This window comes from Bombina bombina, chromosome 1, assembly GCF_027579735.1.
Source record: "Bombina bombina isolate aBomBom1 chromosome 1, aBomBom1.pri, whole genome shotgun sequence".
NCBI classification, from domain to species: Eukaryota; Metazoa; Chordata; class Amphibia; order Anura; family Bombinatoridae; genus Bombina; species Bombina bombina.
In genome coordinates, this window is record NC_069499.1 from 1,360,192,971 (window position 1) to 1,360,214,292 (window position 21,322).

The 21,322-nt window shown below is 39.0% G+C and overlaps 1 protein-coding gene across 2 annotated transcripts in view; it reads right to left on the bottom strand.

Moving 5' to 3' along the window:
* Window positions 1-16,737, bottom strand: part of FLAD1 (flavin adenine dinucleotide synthetase 1) — a 133,568-nt gene extending 116,831 nt beyond the window's left edge. For both annotated transcript variants that reach the window (XM_053703572.1, XM_053703562.1), the window contains exon 1: window positions 16,670-16,737. The gene's annotated coding sequence lies outside the window, so the exon portion shown is untranslated. The remainder of the gene's footprint in view (window positions 1-16,669) is intronic.
* Window positions 16,738-21,322: the final 4,585 nt, after the last annotated feature.

Here is a 21,322-nt window from a genome sequence, read left to right on the forward strand (position 1 = left end):
CTCTCAGTTCCAGAAAATTTATTGGTAGTAGGGACTCCTCCTGAGTCCACACACACTGAGCCTTCAGGGAATTCCAGACTGCACCCCAGCCCAAGAGGCTGGCGTCCGTCGTCACCATGACCCATGCTGGCCTGCGGAAGCACATTCCCTGGGACAGATGATCCTGTGACAACCACCAATGAAGAGTCTCTGGTCTCTAGATCCAGATTTATCTGCGGAGATAAATCCGCATAATCCCCATTCCACTGTCTGAGCATGCACAGCTGCAGTGGTCTGAGATGTAAGCGAGCAAACGGAACTATGTCCATTGCCGCTACCATTAATCCAATTACCTCCATACACTGAGCCACTGATGGCCGAGGAATGGAATGAAGTGCTCGGCAAGTAGTCTATCAGAGTTCCTAGGAATGGAACGCTTGTCAGAGGAACAAGTGAACTCTTTTTTATGTTCACCTTCCACCCGGGAGTTCTTAGAAAGACCAGCACGATGTCCGTGTGGGATTTGGCTAGATGGTAAGTTGACGCCTGAATCAAAATATCGTCCAGATAGGGCGCCACTGCTATGCCCTGCAGCCTTAGAACCGCCAGAAGAGACCCTAGCACCTTTGTGAAAATTCTGGGAGCTGTGGCCAACCCGAAAGGAAGGGCCACAAACAGGTAATGTTTGTCCAGGAAGGCGAACCTGAGGAACTGGTGATGATCTTTGTGGATAGGAATGTGAAGATACGCTTCCTTCAAATCCACTATGGTGGTCATATATTGACCCTCCTGGATCATTGGTAAAATTGTTCGAATGGTCTCCATCTTGAACGATGGGACTCTGAGAAATTTGTTTAGACTTTTGAGATCTAAAATCGGTCTGAAGGTTCCCTCTTTTTTGGGAACCACGAACAGATTGGAGTAAAAGCCCTGCCCTTGTTCTAAATTTGGAACTGGGCAGATTACACCCATGGTATATAGGTCTTCTACACAGCGTAAGAACGCCTCTCTTTTTGTCTGGTCTACAGACAAACGTGAAATATGAAATCTCCCCCTTGGGAGAGAATCCTTGAATTCTAGACAATACCCCTGGGTCACAATTTCTAATGCGCAGGAATCCTGAACGTCTCTTGCCCAAGCCTGAGCGAAGAGAGAAAGTCTGCTCCCTACTAGATCCGGTCCCGGATCGGGGGCTGCCCCTTCATGCTGTCTTGGTATCAGCAGCGGGCTTCTTGGCCTGTTTACCTTTATTCCAGGTCTGGTTAGGTCTCCAGACTGACTTGGATTGAGCAAAGTTCCCCTCCTGCTTGGAGGCGGATGAGGAAGTAGAGGGACCGCCTTTAAAGTTTCGAAAGGAAAGAAAATTATTCTGTTTGGTCCTCATTTTAACCGTCTTGTCCTGAGGAAGGGCATGACCTTTACCTCCAGTAATGATCTCCGTTAGTTCAGGTCCGAATAGGGTCTTACCCTAAAAGGGAATAGCTAAAAGCTTGGATTTAGATGACACATCAGCAGACCACGACTTAAGCCATAACGCTCTACGCGCTAAAATGGCAAAGCCTGCATTCTTTGCCGCTAATTTAGCCATTTGGAAAGTGGCATCTGTAATAAAAGAATTAGCTAGCTTGAGAGCCTTAATTCTATCCAAAATATCATCTAATGGGGTCTCAACCTTGAGAGACTCCTCTAGAGCCTCGAACCAAAAAGCTGCTGCAGTAGTTACTGGAACAATGCATGCTATAGGTTGTAGAAGAAAACTCTGATGAATAATTTCTTTAGAAGCCCCTCTAATTTTTTATCCATAGGATCTTTGAAAGCACAAATGTCCTCAATAGGTATAGTTGTACGCTTAGGCAGGGTAGAAATAGCTCCCTCCACCTTAGGGACCGTCTGCCACGAATCCCGAATAGTGTCAGATATGGGAAACATTTTCTTAAAAGTAGGAGGGGGAGAGAACGGAATGCCTGGTCTATCTCATTCCTTAGTAACAATGTCCGAAATTCTTCTAGGGACTGGAAAAACATTAGTGTAAGTAGGGACCTCTAGATATTTATCCATTTTACATAGTTTCTCTGGTGGTATGACAATAGGGTCACAATCATCCACAGTCGCTATGACCTCCCTGAGTAACAAGCAGAGTTTTTCAAGCTTAAACTTAAAGGCTGTCACATCTGAGTCTGTTTGAGGGAACATCTTTCCTGAATCAGAAAGCTCTCCCTCAGACAGCAATTCCCCCACCCCCCAGCTCAGAACACTGTGAGGGTACATCGGAGATGGCCAATAAAGCATCAGAGGCTCAGCATTTACTCTAATACCTGACCTGCTGCGCTTACCCTGTAAACCTGGAAGTTTAGATAATACCTCTATAAGGGTAGTAGACATAACTGCAGCCATATCTTGCAGGGTGAAAGAATTAGACGCACTAGAAGTACATGGCGTCGCTTGGGCGGGTGTTAAAGGTTGTGACACTTGGGGAGAAGCAGATGGCATAAACTGATTCTCTTCTGACTGAGAATCATCCTGAGACATACTTTTATCAGCTAAAATATGTTCTTTGCAATGTAAGGCCCTTTCAGTACATGAGGGACACATTTGAAGTGGGGGTTCCACAATGGCTTCTAAACACATGGAACATTGGCTTTCCTCAATGTCAGACATGTTAAACAGGCTAGTAATGACCACAAACAGGCTTGAAAACACTTTATTTAATGAAAAAATAACAACTCTTAACTCTTATGTATAAAAACGTTAGACAAAAAACTTTATGATCGGTCAAAAAAAAACCTGCACCTCGCCACAGCCCTGCTGTGATGTCTACCTGCCCTCAGGGGTCTGCAAAATCGAATTAACCCTTCGATTAGGCCCAAACTTTCCTGAAGGGCCCACTGAAGCTGGAGCTTGCTGCTTGCATGGGGAATACAACTGCGCAACTGAGGCGCGAAAATAGTCGGCGCCCATCGACTCGATGTCTCACAGCCTTGCAAAAGAACCGCTCCAAAGCGATCTAAAAAACCTAGCCATGTGGGTTCATATACCCAAGTCTAACTGAAGCCATGTGTACCCTCCATTGCCAATAAAATGAAAACGTTTGTCACAAAAAAATGTTAATTTACCTTCCAACATATAATCGCTTGCCCACAAATATTATGTTATCAGTGTCAACCATTTTTTACAGCCCAACATACAGGTCCAGTAATACCCTTCTTTTTCACAATAGGATTACTGATTACCCCTTACCTCGTGGGGATACTGTCAGCCAATTCTGAAATAACAGTCTCTCCAGAAAAAAACATACCTCAATGCTTGTAGCATGAAAACCGTTCCTCACACTGAAGTTTCTTAAGTACTCCTCAGCCATTCTGTGGGAACTACTCTGGATCTTAGTAACAACTGCTAAGATCATCAGTCTCCAGGCAGAAATCTTCATCCATATGCTGCCTGGGAAAAAAATAGCACTCACCGGTACCCATTTAAAATAAAAAAAATCTTGCTTGAAGAAATAAAAACTAACATTTTATCACCTCTTTCACTTTACCCTTCCTTTTACTTAGCATAGGCAAAGAGAATGACTGGGGTGGAGTCAAGGGAGGAGCTTTATAGACAGCTCTGCTGTTGTGCTCTTTGCCACTTCCTGTTAGCAGGAGGACAATATCCCACAAGTAAAGGATGAATCCGTGGACTTGTCATATCTTGTAGAAGAAACACTATGTTTAGTACTGTTCTTTGAGATATTTCTGAAATGCTCTCCCCACCTCCTTCTTAGATTTCTAATAGTGTGCCCTAAATATTGAACCCCACATTTGCAAGTTAGCACATATATTACGAAAGTTGAACTGTAATTTAATCTTCCTTGAATTGGAAAGGTACATTTAGTAGAATGTGAGGTCACACTTGTGGCCCTATGGGAGATGTATTGGCACATATTACACCTTTTTATGTTACACCTGTATGCTCCCTTAGTTGTTTGTTTATTTCCTCGAGACCCAATTCTCACATTGGATTTTTTTGCTCATTACAACTTTACTGGGTGCCAGTTTTTTTTTCAATGTTGGGGCCCTTCTAAACGTAATTTTAGGTTTTTCATCTATTATACCTGTGAGTATTGGATCCTTCTGTAGAAGGTACCAATGTTTATTTATAATCTTTTTGATTATTTTGTGGTTAGAGTTATAATTGGTAATAAATGACATTCTTAATTTGTCTGTCTTATTCTGTTTATATGGTTCCATAGTGGTTATAGGATTGATTATAATATTCCTTTCTAAGTCCCTTGCTTTATTAAACCCTTCTTGGATAAGTTGTGCTGGATACCCCTTATCTCTAAATCTTTCTTTTAGGATTCGTGCTTGTTGGTCGTATGAATCTATGGATGAGCAATTCCTTCTAATTCTGCGGAACTGACTGTAAGGGTTATTGTTCTTCCAACTAATCAAATGGTTGCTATTATAATGTAGAAAGTTGTTCTATCTACTGTTTTAAAATATGTGTTTGAGGCTATATATTTCTTTTGGTCCCATGATAGTATAAGATTTAAATACTCTATAGATTCTTTTTGTATATTACTAGTAAATGAAAGTCCGTAAGTGTTGTTATTCAGATATGATACAAAGTTCTCTGCAGTCTCTACTGAATTTTTGTTCGAATTGGCCCATAACTAAATTGGCGAAACTGGGGGCGAACCTGGTTCCCATGGCGGTACCTTTAATCTGTAAATAAAATTGATCTGGGTATTTGAAGTAATTATGTTGGAGTATAAACAATATCAAATCCAGTATATACTTTTTCTGACTATCGGGCATATATATATATATATATATATATATATATATATATATATATATATATATATATATATATATCTTCTTCTAGATATTTTTTAACTGATTCTATTCCAATCTAGTGTGAAATGTTAGAATATAAGGCACAAACATCGCATGTCATCCAAATATATTGGTCCTCTTTAGTGATAGATGACAACTTGCTCAACAGATCTGTTGTGTCTTTGATAAATGAAGGCAATTGGACAACATATTTTTGCAAAAATTAATCAATATATGCTGATAACTTATCAGTAAGGCTATTTATCCCAGCTATTATGGGCCTACCAGGGGGCTTTTTACTGTCTTTATGTATTTTGGGCAAATGTGGGGTTCCATACTTAGGGCGCACTATTAGAAAGCTAAAAAGGAGGTGGGGAGAGCATTTCAGAAATATCTCAAAGAACAGTACTAAACATAACTTGCAAATGTGGGGTTCCATACTTAGGGTGCACTATTAGAAAACTAAAAAGGAGGTGGGGAGAGCATTTCAGAAATATCTCAAAGAACAGTACTAAACATAGTGTTTCCAGACATCATAATATTGGCCACCATAGAGATGTTTGTAATTTTCACATAACCCCTCTGGAGAGTATCCCATTTTTGAAGGGGTCCAACAGATATATGAGACTCCACCAGAGGGAGACATATTGGATCTTCAAATTTGGGAGCCTGTTTCCGGGGGGTTTAAATTAAAATTTGGACATGGTGGCGTTCTATTACTTGAGATGAGATATGTAATCCCTCTTCTTTAAACGGGTCAATGCTTTGATAATAACACATGCACATTAACACTATCATCAATATGATACATGAATGAATTACTTCTTTTATAGTTTATCAGTATCATTTAGTCAATATTATATCCTAGGACTATATCCTCTTTGTTAGTTATTAAAGTCTATGTTATTTATATATGTTTATTTAAGTTAGTTATCATGATCCACTGTTAGGTTAGTACTAATCCCAGCATGTCTATATACCAGGTTATCTTTTCAAGTACATCCCCCTCATAATTCGATAGACTAATCATTTATACTACTAAATATATAGCTTTCACGTACGGCACATCCTTATATTTTAAGGTAGCACATTCCACTATTAGGGAGTTGTGTATACTAGGTGATTTATCTAGCTACAATTTTCCCCCTCACGATTAGATAGCCTAATTATTCGCATAATTATCTTATTGACAATACATTGGTATTTAATCATATCCAATGTATTAGTTATGTACTTAAACATATTTTAGATAAGCCCCTTTGGATTCATCCTACGGCATAATTTAAGATATTAATTTCAAATACAAATATTCACTTATTCACAAAACTATTGACTTAGTTTACAACGTCATGATGACGTGCTCACACACCTCCACAGGTTGTGGTTATCCCCTAAGGATATACCCAATTGTGTACTAACTATTTATTCACACCCCTCAACGGCGTATAACCAATAGAACTCTTTAACATCACGCACTCATTGACACATTATACATTGTCTTGAAGACAAGCTCACACTCCCCCCCCCCCCCCCCCAGGATGTGGTCATTTTTCTAAGGACATACTTAATTGCGCAACAACTACCATTTACTGACACACATCCTCCCACGGCGTATACCCAATCACATACTTCCCTTCATTCACTGACACACACCTTTGATCACGCCTTAGTTCAGAGTAAGGTATCATTGCACTAACAAACGGAGCAACAATCAGCCAACAAACTTATATTAGTTTGTAAATAAGGTATTTTTTTTCAACTAAGCCAACAGTCTGTGGCTGCTATATGAAACATTAATAACCCCAAGTTAGTGTGTTCTATCGAACGATTTAACACAAAAAATTGTATTCAGATTGTGAAAAATAAAACACTACAAAAATGATATGTACATGTATCAGATGAAAACGTATCGTTCCCAGATCATGATTAGCTTTAAAGGGACCTACAACACCTTCAAAAAATCCTTTAAACTAACGTATACTGATTAATAATAACAAACTACGTATGAATCTCTATTCTTGAGGGTCAGTTTACCTCAAACAGTTCAATTAGAGTGTCTTCAATCAAACCGCTGATACAGCACTTGGTAAAGCTATGTATGCCGCCATATTGCCACACGGGCACAGCAGTTATGTGATGAACATGGCATATACTCTTATTTATCAAGTCAGACGATAATCAGAACCCTCGCTCACTGTGGAGCTGAGCTAGTGCTACATTAGCTGTATATTTTATTAAATGTATCTTATGTGCCTCATATAAAAAACATTCAGTTTGTGAAGGCATTATAATAAAAGCACTGAAACTTTTTTTTTCATTATAAATACATCTGCACTATTGACTGCAGCACAGGAATGTCACACCTCTGTGAACGGTTGTAATTTCTCTTAGTAAAGTACAGAGGGGAAGAAGGGGAGAGGGCAGATAGCAGCTCTGCTGAATAAGTGAATAACTAATGTTTGCAGTCAGTGTTAGTTTTTCAGCTGCTATCTTCCAACGGAACATGCCTCCTCCACCTCCCTCTCTCCCTCCCGTAGTTTGCTATGAGAAATCACAATCACGGAGGTGTGACATTCCTGTGCTGCAGTCAATAGTGCAGATGTATTTATAATGCAAAAAAGTGTCAGTGCTTTTATTATAATGCCTTCACAAACTGTATGTTTTTTATATGAGGCACATAAAATAAATATAATATATACAGCTAATGTAGCGCTCGCTCAGCTCCACAGTGAGCGAGTGTTCTGATAATTCTCCTCTAAACTGGATAAATTAGAGTATATGCATCACATGACTGCTGTGCCTGTGAGTAAAATGTGCGTTACAATATGGCTGCAAACATAGCAGCATTGAGAGCAGTATCAGCATTCTGTTCGACAACATTATCTTGAACATACTGGGGGTAAACTGCGCAGAGTGCATACACATCCTTGATTACTAGATATGAATTATATTTATGATTGACAGCAGAAGTTAGTTTGCAGAATTTGCAGCAGATGTTTAGTGTCCCTTTAAGGTTTTGCACTTATATAATTATAACATAACTATCAAGGATTTAATTCAGGCAAAGAGAGTGGAATAGGACAATTCTGTACGAATGTATAAAACCTCCATTCCTATGGAGCTAACCATGTGTTTATTATAGATTTCATTTGTGGCTGCACGTTATCATGTTTGTTCATTTATTTTATCAAGTTTCAATGGTATATTATGAGGCAACAATGTGATGGTTGATCATTGTATAGGTGTTTTTTTATCATGTTTAATAGTTTGTATTCTATGCAGAGTTTTATATCCAATATATGTAGGACTTTGGTTTTTTAGTTAATTGTTAATTAAGTATAATTGCAGAAACATGTGGTGGGAGGGGTTATCAGGCTTACCTACAGTTTTAAAAGCCAGGGCTTCCATTAGTTGAACAGATGCCTGAGGAAACAGCCAGTTGGGCTGAGAAACGCGTTGTAATCTGTTACAAAATCTTAACACCCTTTTGTTTTTACAAACCATTTTAATACATATGTTGTACCATATGGAAGCCTGAGCCTGTCTTACCTACCACACCACCTGGATATCCTGGATACCAACATCCTATTGCAGGATCAGTGTAGCTGGGTTACTGTGATTCCCCAGCTGGCGTCAATTAGCACATTGGTGCTGCTCCCCTTGTGAGTATCATTTTAGTACAAGATCTGTTTTATTATTATCTTCGAAGTGTTGCACTAGGAGGCGCCCTCTCTCTTTGTGATCCTTTTCACAGATTCCTGTTCTCCAGATATGTGCATGCTACTTCCCTAGGTATTTTCTTCAACAAAGAATAGCATAAGAACAACGTCAATTTGACAACAGAGGTAAACTGGAGACTTTTTTAAATAGTATGCTCTATCGGAATAATTAAAGAAAGATTTCGGGTTTCATGTCCCTTTAATAGGGTTTAAACAAATGGGGGCCTGATGCCTTGGCTAAAAGGAGTGGAAATGAGGTTAGCAATTAGCAGTAATTGCTGCTGAGGAAGGCCATGGTGAGAGTTAAATGTGATGGGGGTGGAGATTAGGTCAGCCAAAAAGTGATTGTAAATACAAGCGCTTGTGAAAAGCTAGGATTTAATATTGGAACAAATAAAGAGTACTTTCATTCATAAGTATAAAATACTTCATTCTGAAAGCTCCTTTATTTGTTGGAAGCATTCGCCGCACTGAGCTGCCGAGAACGCTGTTCTGCTTGAGAGGTGACATTTTCACCTCTTAGCCAATAGCCGTGCAGGCTATCCGGCTTGGCGCCAGTTGGAACGCAGGGCTATTATTATTATTCTTTATTTATAAAGCGTCAACAGATTCCGCAGCGCTGTTCATAGGTAACAAAGATAAAAGGACAGTACAATATGAGACACCAGACAAAATTTAATAAACAAATAAAGGAGGAATTGGGAGCCCTGTTCCCGTGGGAACTTACAATCTAAATGGGTAGGAGGGTGAGAAACAGGAGGTGGGGACTGCAAAGGTGGGAATGATGTTAATGTGAAGTTAGATGAGGGCAACTATTAGGCAAGTGGAATTCATTAGTTACTGATTTGGTTATAGGCTTCCCTGAACAAGAAGGTCTTTAGGGAGCGTTTAAAGGAGGAGAGGTTGGGGGATAGTTTGACAGCTCGAGGAAGTGCGTTCCAGAGGGTTGGTGCCGCACGAGAGAAGTCCTGTAGTCTAGCATGAGAGTAGGTGATGGTAGAAGAAACAAGGAGTAGATCGTTGTTGGATCTTAAGGGACGGGCTGGAGTGTATTTGTTGATGAGTGAGGACAGGTATGGGGGGGCTGCATTGGTAAGGGCTTTGTAGGTCAGAGTGAGAATTTTGAATTTAATTCTGCTGTGATTTTTTTTTTTTTTGAGGATGGGGTTGACCTTTGCATGTTTAAAGGATGATGGAACTGAACCAGTAGTAAGGGATTGGTTGAATATGTGAGTAAGAGCTGGGGTGAGGGTAGAGGACAGAGAAGGTATTAGATCTGAAGGTAGTGAGGTGTGAGGAAGATATTAGGGAACTCACTTCATTCTCAGTGGTTGGGGGGAAGGTACTGAGAGTGTTGGAGGGGGTGACCGGAGGCGGAGATAAAAGGTTGCAGTCTTGTGGTGGGATGTTACTTCTGATGGTAAGTGTTTTGTTGAAAAAATAGTCTGCCAAGTCTTGAGCACTAAAGTCAGATGAAGGGGGTGGTGCAGGTGGATAGAGGAGAGTGTTGAAAGTGGAGAAGAGATGTTTAGGGTTTGAGGAGTGAGAAGTAGTTTTGCTTGGCTACTTATAGTGTAGGAAATCGGGTTCAGAGCGGGATTTCCTTCAGGCACGTTCAGCAGCACGGGAGCATTTTTGTAGATAGCGTGTTTGCTGAGAGTGCCAGGGCTGGAGCTGACGACGTGGGGTTTTGCGTATTTGTGGAGGAGCAAGGGTGTCGAGTGCAGAGGAGAGAGTATAGTTATAGTGGCTTGTAGCAAGGTCAGGGCAGGATACCGTGGAAGTGTGGGGAAGGCGTTTTTGAATAAGGTTAGAAAGTTGGAGAGGATCCACAGTGTGCAGATTTCTACAGGTGCGGAGGCGGGGGGTAGAAATAGGATTAGCATGTACATTGAGATTATAGGTGAGCAGATGGTGGTCTGAGATGGGAAATGGGCGACACAATCTGCCATAGGTAGCTTTGTTGCAGCGAACGTGTCCAACAAATAAAGGAGATTTTAGCATGAAGTGTTTTATACGTCATGACTGAAAGTCCCCTTTATTTGTTCCAATTGTAAATCCTAGCGTTTCACAAACGCTCGGATTTACAATCACTTGAAGTCAGGGAAAAATAGCAAGCTCTCTGCGAGAATATATGGTGATTGTACATAAGGATGGGATAGCTTGGGGTTGTGAGTAAGGGTAGTAGAGTGCCTGGGGGCGTTGGTAAAGGTACTAGTGAGGCAGAGAGGGGATACAGACACTTGGGGGAGGTGATCAAATATCAAATTTCCTGGAGTGGAACAACAAGACCGCGCTATTATACCCTCCCTCCTGCAGGCCTCCTGAAATAGCGCAATCATTCAAGTATTTTGTTTTAATATGTTGCAACGAAAAGAAGGCACATTGTATGTGTGTATGTATATATATATATATATATATATATATATATATATATATTTAAAAAGCAGAATTAAACGTTTGCAAAATACTTTTAAAAATAAAAGCATAAAATATAAGTCTCTCAGTCAAGGGGGAGCACACACACAATGCATGCCTTCAACTAAACACATTGTAATACACACAAGGGTGACACAGGCCCTTTGTAATTTCCCTAGACATAGAAAGTCTGTCACTCTCTAGCAAGTAGCAAGCTAGATTAAAAGCACAATTGAAGGCATGCATTGTGAGGCTGTAGGTTAGGAACCCTGAGAGGAAGAGACCTTGACATGGTAATAGGCTTATCACCATTTGGCCAAATGCTGTAACTAACGCTTCTATTTTGCTTTTAAAGGGACATTAAAGTGAATGTCAACTTCACGCAACTGCCCCACGGCATTGGATAGACTTTGCAAAATGAGGGTGGCTTTAATTCATCAAATTTTTTATATTTCAGTATTTATTAAAATTTTACCTTTTGAGCGCTCCGAGTATAAGCGCAGCTCTCCCGCCCAGCATTTTGTCAAATTGATTGAGAGATGACGATTCTTAAAAGAACGAATCTTTGTTTCCTCCCCCCCCCCGGAGCGTTCAATCCCTTTGCATAAACTCCACGGAAATATATAATACAATATTTACAAAAATGTGAGGGGTGTACTCACACACACACACACACATACACACAGTGTCCCCAGGGCCTTTTTAGTGGGTGCACTATCCAGCTGATTTTACTGATCACCTGGCTAAAATGTAAGCCAATATTAAGCTAACTTTAGCTAATATTACATTATTTCAAAGTTTGTTGCTAAAATTATCATTTAATTAATTTATGTTAAATTATACAAATAATTTGTACTTTGAATAGCTAATATTTTTTAATGAGAGAAAAGGTTATAATATTGAATAGTATTACACTGCCCCCAACCCGGCTACTCCCCAATACCCACTGGCTGACATATATCTATCTATATACACACACACACACACACACATATACATACAAACATTATATAAATATAAAACACACACATATACAGGTGTATAGACAGCAGCAATTGATATTGCCTAGATGTGCTAATAAGCTAGAAACTAGCTGGTGGTGTGATAACATCAGTAAACAGCTCAAACCGGAAGTGAATTAGGAGTGGGTGGGAGTTTGACCAAGGATCAGAGATTACTAGAGCAACAGCTACATAAAAACACAAAATGCAATAAATGGGTTGGAACCTTTGGTCACAGGATATATGCCTGGTAATTACAAAAAAAATGAAGTCGTCGAAGAGCACAGGTTCCAAAATTGTGACACATAGTTAGAGGAACATGCATGAAATGTATTTAGTGTTTAATGTTCCTTCATAGAGACGTGACAACCAAATGTTTAATCACTTGAAAGTGATGCAGCACATCTGTAAAAAAACCCGACTAGAAAATCACATCAACATTTATCTAAAAAAAAGGAACATATTTTATCTCCCAAAGAGACTTTAAGCATCCAATATGTAAGCTTGTTCTATGACCTGCAAGTATGCATATGGCATGTGCAGGTACAGTCACTTTATTTCCCTCATTAGTTTATAGAAGTTTCTGCAGTTTTTTCCCTTTCTGCAGTTAGTTTTTTTGTTTGCAAATTTTTTTCTTCATTTTGATATTAAATGAAATTTTAAATTAGGCAGTTACACTAAAGCACCAGCCCAAATGCAACTGGAGAATAAATCAAGTTTTAGAATATATTGCAGCACTTGAAATTGCACTGTAAAATAGCTGCATAGAAAAAAGAAAACAAAAATGATGCTTACCTGATAAATGTATTTATTTCCAGGCATGGAGAGTCCACGAATCATTCAAATTACTAGTGGGATATTAACTCCTGGCCAGCAGGAGGAGGCAAAGAGCACCCCAGCAGAGCTGTTGAGTGTCACTTCCCTTACCCATAATCCCCAGTCATTCGGCCGAAGGGAAACGGAAAAAGAAGATAACACAAAAGGTATAGAGGTGCCTGGGGTTTGTACAAAAAAACTGCTGTCTTAAATTGAAATAAGGGCGGGTCTTGGACTCTCCATGCCTGAAAATAAACTTATCAGGTGAGCATACATTTTGTTTTCTTTCCTTTGGCATGGAGAGTCCATGAATCATTCCAATTACTAGTGGGAACCAATACCTAAAGCTAGAGGACACAGAATAAATAGGGAGGGAGAACAAGACAGGGGGACCTAAATGTGGCCGCCTTGCAAATTTGCTCCACAGAAGCTTCATTTTTGAAAGCCCAGGAAGTTGCAACAGCTCTAGTGGAATGAGCCTTAATTCTTTCAGGAGGCTGTTGTCCAGCTGTCTCATAAGCTAAACGTATAACACTTCTCAACCAGAGAGAAAGAGAGATAGAAGTGGCCTTCTGACCCTTATGCTTACCAGCTAAAACAACAAACAAGGCAGAAGTCTACCGAAGATATAAAAACCAAATACAGGGTGCGCTAATGAAAGCTGCTAATAAAGAGGATAGAGTTAGACTAATAATTGCAGAATGTGTAGAAAACAAGTGGATAAGATAATATCATGAAATATATTTTAATACATTAAAATGAACCCTAATACAAATAAACTAACAATAAAAATAATTATGAAAGTACTCTAAATGAAAAATAACAAAAGATATAAAAACATAAAATAAAATTGAAATTAAATAAAACCACCGGTGGAAAAAATCAGAAGTCTACCGAAGATCCTTAGTGGCTTGAAGGTAAAATTTTAGAGCATGCACAACATCCAAGTTATGCAAAAGATGTTCCTTCTGTGAAGGAGGATTGGGACAATAACAAGAAACAACAATTTCCTGATTTATATTGCGATCCAACACCATCTTAGGAAGAAATCCCAGCTTAGTGCGGAGGACCGCCTTATCAGCATGAAAAACAAGGTAAGAGGAATTACACTGCAGAGCTGAAAGTTCGGAAATTCTGCAAGCAGAAGAAATAGCAACAAGATACAAAACCTTCCAAGATAACATTTTAATATCAACAGAATGCATTGGCTCAAACTGAGCCTGCTGCAAAACCCTAAGAACAAGATGAAGGCTCCATGGAGGAGCAACAGGTTTAAACACAGGCCTGATCCTGACCAGGGCCTGAACAAAAGATTGGACATCTGGAAAATCGGCCAGACATTTGTGCAAAAGAATAGACTTTTCAGAGTACTGACTGAAAAACCCTTCTAAAGGCCCCCCTGAAAAAAAGCCAAAATTTGAGGAACCCTTACTCTGCCCATGATCAAGGCAAAGAGAATGACTGGGGGTTATGGGTAAGGGAAGTGACACTTAACAGCTCTGCTGGGGTGCTCTTTGCCTCCTCCTTCTGCTCAGGAGTGAATATCCCACTAGTAATTGGAATGATTTGTGGACTCTCCATGCCATAGGAAAGAAATTAAGTTTTTAAAATGTCTCTTGAATAAATGTGTTTCCTTTTGGTTTCCAAAGAGAAAGCGCTAACAGTTCCTGAATGTGTCCTGTTCATTCATCAGATATGCTGCATTTTCTGCAATGACATCTCAGATAACAGAATGTTCTACCTAAATTTTCATGATATTTTCTAGTGAACTTTTTACCGTTATACTGAATCACTTTCAATTAAAGGGATAGGAAAGTCAAAGTCAAAATTAAACTAGCATGATTTATATACTTTTAAATTCACTTCTATTTTCAAATGTGTTTTTCGCTCACTTGGTATCCCTTAATGAAAAAGAATACGCACATATCCAACACTAATGGAAGCTAGCTAGCACCTGCACACATTTGTCTCTTGTGATTGGCTAACTAGATGTGTTCAGCTAGCTGCCAGTAGGGCAATGCTGTTTCTTTAGCAAAGGATAACAAGTAAGCAAATTTGATAATATAAGTAAATTATAAAGTAGTTTTAAATTGTATATTCGAACCAAATCGCAAAAGAAGATTTTGGGGTTTCCTGTTCCTTTAATTAAGCATATGGGTATTATGTCCCTTTTAGCCTCAGCAGCAATAATGATGTCCTTCTGAGCATTTTCCTGGCTCTCCGTTTCTCCATGCTCAACACTATTTAAACCAGGAAAGAATTTTCCATTACTTAGACCTTATTTTTAGGACACACAAAAAATGATCATGCATTAGAGTTTGGCAATGTATAATAGCAAATCTGTTAGAGAGTCACATTTACAGCAGGAGCCCGCTCTAAATGGATAAAGCTACAGGAACTAAGATTGAGAATGGGATACACGAACAAGCAGAATTTCTCTAGGGAAGAAAGTTGTCAGCTGTCCTCCACACAAAAAAAAATTGATGGCCAAGTAGGTGATGCAGGAAAAGTGTTAAGTGAGGTCACGATCAGATAAAGATTAGAGCCTACGGCTTTGCAACTCCTGTCAGCCATATGCCAACATGGGATGTCAGATCTGACCCTACTGTATACAGCACTTGTCAGTTATGTGCTCATACATGGCCACAGATCTGACTTAATCCATTTTAAATGTTATTTTTACTTTCCATTTTACTGAAAATTAGTTGTGTGCATTTGGCAGCTTTGCTAGCTGCCGAATGTGGAAGAAGACTGCCAGTCTCGGCCTTCAGCTCTTTTCGGAGCCGGAATTAAGGTTGTGACACACTGCAAGCGATGCGGCACGAGGCGAAGCACCTGCTTCGCACCGTGTCGCATCTGAAGTTCAAATATTTTATCTCTGAACGCTCAGCTACGCGACCTGACGAAGCAGTGCTCAGAGATGAAAGGGCAGGACACACTGAGCGCGCACAGCCGCATCTACACGCTGCGCACCTCTCCGCTTGCAGTGCATCACAGACTTTATTCTTGTGAAAGTTCAACACAATAAGATCTGGATTTGAAAAGATCTTAGTGTTTTGCACTTTCACAAGAAGAAATCCGTCTCCGAAAAGAGCCAAAAGCCACAAGCAGCAACCTACTTCCACATTTGGCAGCTATTGAAGCTGCTGAATACACACGTCTACTGGACATGTAGAGAAAGGAACACTAACCCCTTGTAATTACAATATCTATCTTTGGTCATGGATATTAAAACCTTGTTTGCTGCAATTGTTTTTCAATGGTAAAACTCTGCACAGATCTTGTTTTGTTAAAGCTTGAATTGTTTCGTAGCTCATAACCTTAAACTCTGCTGAATCCAATAAGGGACACTTATTTGGCAGGATAAAGCTTTGGGAAGCCCAATGTGCATTGTAATAATTATGGATTTTCCGGCCCTGATAATTCATGCGCAAAGTACAGTACAAATTAGGCAAAATAAATAATGAAATTATATTGCCAAGTTGTTTTACCACAATTAAGCATTTTATATTATAAGCTCAAATACACTGTACACCTAGAAGAGCTCCAGGATAGGGGTGTACCCGTGTGAATGAGGAATACACAAGATAACAAAAACGATATCGTCAATACACAGCAAACAAAGCTTGTGGGAGACTTCTAGACAGTACAGTAACAGGGGGCTGCTGGATGTGGCACCATAAAGGGCATTGTGAATGTTTCAATTAAATTTATTGCGCATCAGCAAATAAAAGGTAATTACAAAACTAATCGCCACAAACAGAAAACACATGTAGCAATGCATTTAAAGTAGCCGCATGTAAAAATACTAAATTGATCACGCACCACTATGCAAACGTTAAGGCTTTATAGTCTTTAGCTTCCGCTTAGTACCACCTCATCAATGTCTTTTGGTCACGTACTCTGTCACACTTACCTCTGAACTGGCCTTGCTTCCGGAGTTATATGAGTCACAAGTAGATACACGACAAGAAGTTAGTGGCCCCACCCCTTAATTACACATTGGGTCTCAGAGCTGCCAGTCTCTAGAGGACACCGAAGCGATTGGCTGCTGCACTGCTGTTGCCATGAGCAAATGAGATTATTTACCAAGGTCCTCCCAAAAAGCAAGGCTCAGGGAAACATCTGTTCACTTAGAGTTCCGCACGAATTAATAACATAAGAATTAGGAGTTCCAAAATAAGTCACACCGAAAATACACATTTATTATTATTTGTTTTTATAAAAAAATTATCCCTTAAAAAAAACACATGTACACGAATACTATAAAACAGATGCGTAAAGGATACCTATTCATTAGGGTTTCAAAGCATTCAAAATATTATTGACTAGTCCTAAAGCCCATGTACTCGGTCCATTTTTTTCACTACTGCGGTCCCACCCCTTGCTCTCTCCCCACCTCTCTGTTGCTTTCTCTCTTGCTCTCTGTGCCCATCTCTTTTGCGCTCTCTCTCCCTTACCTCTCCTTTGCTCCCCCCCCCCTCTCCTTTGCTCTCTCTCTCTCCCCCCACCTCTCCTTTGCTCTCTCACCCCTCATATACCTTTGCATTCTCTTCTCCTTTGCTCTATCTCCTCTCTTTTGCTCTCTCTCTCCCCCCTCTCTTTCGCTCTCTCTCCCCCCTACACTTTTTTGCTCTCCCCCCCTCTCTAAAGGACATTATATTTAGATTTGTCTCATATCAAAGGGCAATATTTAAAAACTATCCATCTTTAAAAGGTATATGAAACACTTATTTTTATTTAATTATGCAGACAGCATGCATGTTTGAACAACTTTACAATTTCTCTATTATATGACTTTTCTCTTCAAATCCTTTGTTAAAAAGCATATACAAGTAAGCATACATTGTATGCTCTTTCTGAATCATTTAGGGGTGCATGACCCTTTAAGGTTATCCTTTTTAAAGTAGAAATTATTTCATTTGGCTTTTGAAACCTAACAAAGTGCATGTTTGAACACATCACCATGTGAGATGGGTCACCTTCTGACAACTCCATGCTGCAGATTGACAGTGACATGCCACACTTACTTTAGCAAATAGATATTTTTATCTGGCAAGCATACATTTTCAAATTGCTTTAAATTATTTCATGGTGGTGAGGGTCCAAGTGCTATTATTCCTGGGAATTTAAATCCTAGGAGGAGGGAAAGATACCCAATATTATAAGAACCTTGAAAAAGAAATTCTGGAAGCTGTAACTAGTCAAAAAAAAAGCAACACATTGTGTTTGTCCAGCAAGGCAAAACTTAGTAACTGGTGGAGGACTTTGAGGACAGATATATGAAGGAAAGTCAATTATTTTGAGTATATAAATTGATCCATGCGGAATAGGGTAATATGGTATGACTATTTTCCATTTTGAAAGTAGGAAAGTCTAAGAAACTTGGTTAAAGATAAAAACCCATAAAAGGACTGAAAGTTTCCTCTTAGGTACAAAGAAAAGATTGGAATATAAAATCCTTAACCATTTTTCAAATCTGTGACTGCAACTAAGACTCCCATAAACACCAGATTGAGGATAGACTGATATAAAGTGTCTGCTTTAATAGGGTCTATAGCAGTGCTTCTGAACTCCAGTCCTCAGGACCCTTAACAGGCCAGATATTCATTATATCTTAACTAGAGCACAGGTGAAATAATCAGCTGATCAGTAACCATGGTTACCATCAGATGATTATTTCACCTGTGCTCTAGTTCAGATATAATGAATACATGGCCTGTTAAGGGTTCTGAGGACTGGAGTTGAGAAACACTGGTCTATATGAACATGAGACAGAAGAGATCCTTTAGAGAAGTAACCCTTGGAAAAAAACAAAATGTATGCTTACATGATAAACTAATTTATTTCATGATGGTGAGAGTCCACAAGTCATTACGTGTTGGAAAAAAACACCCCTACAAATCTAGCATTAAATCCCTCCCACTTCCCATGAACCTTACTCATACATATAGGCAAGTTGATGAGGAGTAAAAATCAAGAAAGATAAAGCGGGGCAAAGAAGTACAAAACAAGTACTGCCACCACCTGAACAAAAATAAAGGGTGGGGCTTGTAAACTCTCACCACAAAGAGCTGGACGCCAAGGGGGGCACACAACTATAAGATGAAGCCGGATTCATCACGATCAGCTAAATAAAGTATGGGATGCAGGTGGAGGAACGGCACAATGTTTACCATCACTTAATGGTAATTATTTTACAAAGGAAGCATCTATAAATATTTTAATGAATGAAAGTGCCCATGTTTTTATGAATTATTTTATATACTGTGTATTAAATAGGTAAACTTTACAATCACTTTAAGTATTCAATTAAGAGTTTTGAGATCTTGATAAAAGAAAGGGCCTTCAGAGAGAAGATTATTTCTTAGAGAAAGCCTCCAAAGTGGGCATGAAGACATCTGCACCAGATCTGCAAAAAAAATCTTGCGAGGCCACACCCAAAGCAATCAGAATTGCTGAGGCTTGTTGAGGTGTGTTGAAACCCTTACAGGAGATACATATTGTCCTTAATTTATTAACACATATCACTGGGATATATAACAGACTTTTTTTTTACTGTCCTTTATAGAGTTGTCACGTCTCTGCTTTTTGTCTCTCTCTATCAGACTCCAACATCTCACAGTTTGGTTAAAACAATTCCTGATTTAGAGACCATTCCCCTGGATGAAGAGACTGACAAATGAGAAAGCCTGCCTCCCAATTGTTCACACCCGGAATGTAAATGGAATAAATCCTGCAATGATAGCGCTCAGCCCAACTGATTATGTGGGCCAATTCCCTCATCGCTAAGGAATTGAGAGTTCCTCCCTGCTCATTGACATAAGGCACTGCCATGACATTGTCTGACTAGAATCTCAGAAAACATTTGTGTCTGAGATTGGGCCAACTTTGGAGAACCCTTAAGATTGCATAGCGTTCCAGCATACTTATTGGTAACCTTGCCTCCTGAAATGACAGGAAACAAATGGTCCCAAAAAGTATGTATGAATATAAAAATTACACTTTATTCATGATCCATTTAAAACAGCATACAAAAAACATAATTTATGTAAGAATTTACCTGATAAATTCATTTCTTTCATATTGGCAAGAGTCCATGAGCTAGTGACGTATGGGATATACAATCCTATTAATCGGTAAGTTACACTAAGCGCCAATTGCGAAGGACCCTTTGCTTTAATACATTGACCCCTAGCGGTCAAATAGATGTGGATAATCAGATAAGAGGTAATTAAAGCGCCAAAGACCAAATGGCCAGGTCTAGGATATGTAAAATTGTGTCAGTTTATTTGTACATATACATAAAAGTTAACATTACGTTAAACCATAAAATCAAAATAAATAATCAAGGATCCAAGATTTTACAATAAGTTAAAATCAAAAATAAAAACAATTATTTACTTATACAATTTTCCATGTAAGTAAAATTGCAAATAGTGTAATGTATCCGGATGTATGGGTGGATCAGTGTAGGTGATTCTGCTAGAGAGACACTTTCTTGTATTATGGTCTGTCTAATGATAACTAAATGTCTTGCATCATGTGGTAATAGTGATGTGCAATATATACCGTGTGTCTTCTTACTAATTTGTGACTCCCAATAAACTAATGTGAGTAAGGAGTGCCTGATGATACCAAAAAATAATCGTGTCTAAAATAAAGTGTTTAAAAAAGTTTCCTAATAATGTTGAAAAACAAATGATATTCAGAGAACAAGGTGAGCAAACGATAATCAAAATGCTATGTGAACAAACTTGATACTCAATCATTGGTAAAATATTCTTCAAGGATATCACAGTTAAAGGTGGTCACAGTCAGTGGTGATATAAAAACAAAAACGTTGAACAAAAATAATGAAAAAAGTAAAACTTCAAATGTGAAAAAAAGAAAAAATGAATGAAAAAATAGTCCTGAAAAATTGTGAACAATCACACATCCATAAAAATGTCAAATTAGGATAAAAATGTGTACTTGTTATTTCTCCCAATTGGAATGTAGAAACTTATCTCCCAATGTTCCTCTCGCCAGTGTGAAGTGCAATCTATCTTCTAGGTGGTGACCCAAACGGTCAGTGCAATTCTCAGCAATTTTCTATTCTTTTCTGCCAAAAACAAAAACAATAATAGTGCAGATGGTTTTAAACAAAATAATCCTACCAGAGTGTCACTTACCAGTCGACGCGTTTCGGTCATACACTGACCTTTCTCAAGACTGGTTTTTCTTATTCTTTGGGGTCTTTTTATACCCTGTTTAATTAGAATTTTCGTAATACCGGAAGTGGCAATTACCACTTCCGGTTTGCGTTACGCAAATCTTTTTCTTATTTTGTTATAATGTTTCGTTTTGTCTGACTTGTTTTTTTGTGTGCTTAGTTGAATATACTTTAGGGCTATTGTTAAATATACTTTGGGGCTATTCTTTCGTGTTTATTTTTACTTTGAACTTCCGTTTCCTTCATTTCCTCATTAGTCAAATCCTAAGGTGTGTCCGAAATACTCACTCCCATTGGCTATTGTTAAATGTTATAGAAGTGTGGGTGTTACCTCATTGGTCAAATTCTAAGGTG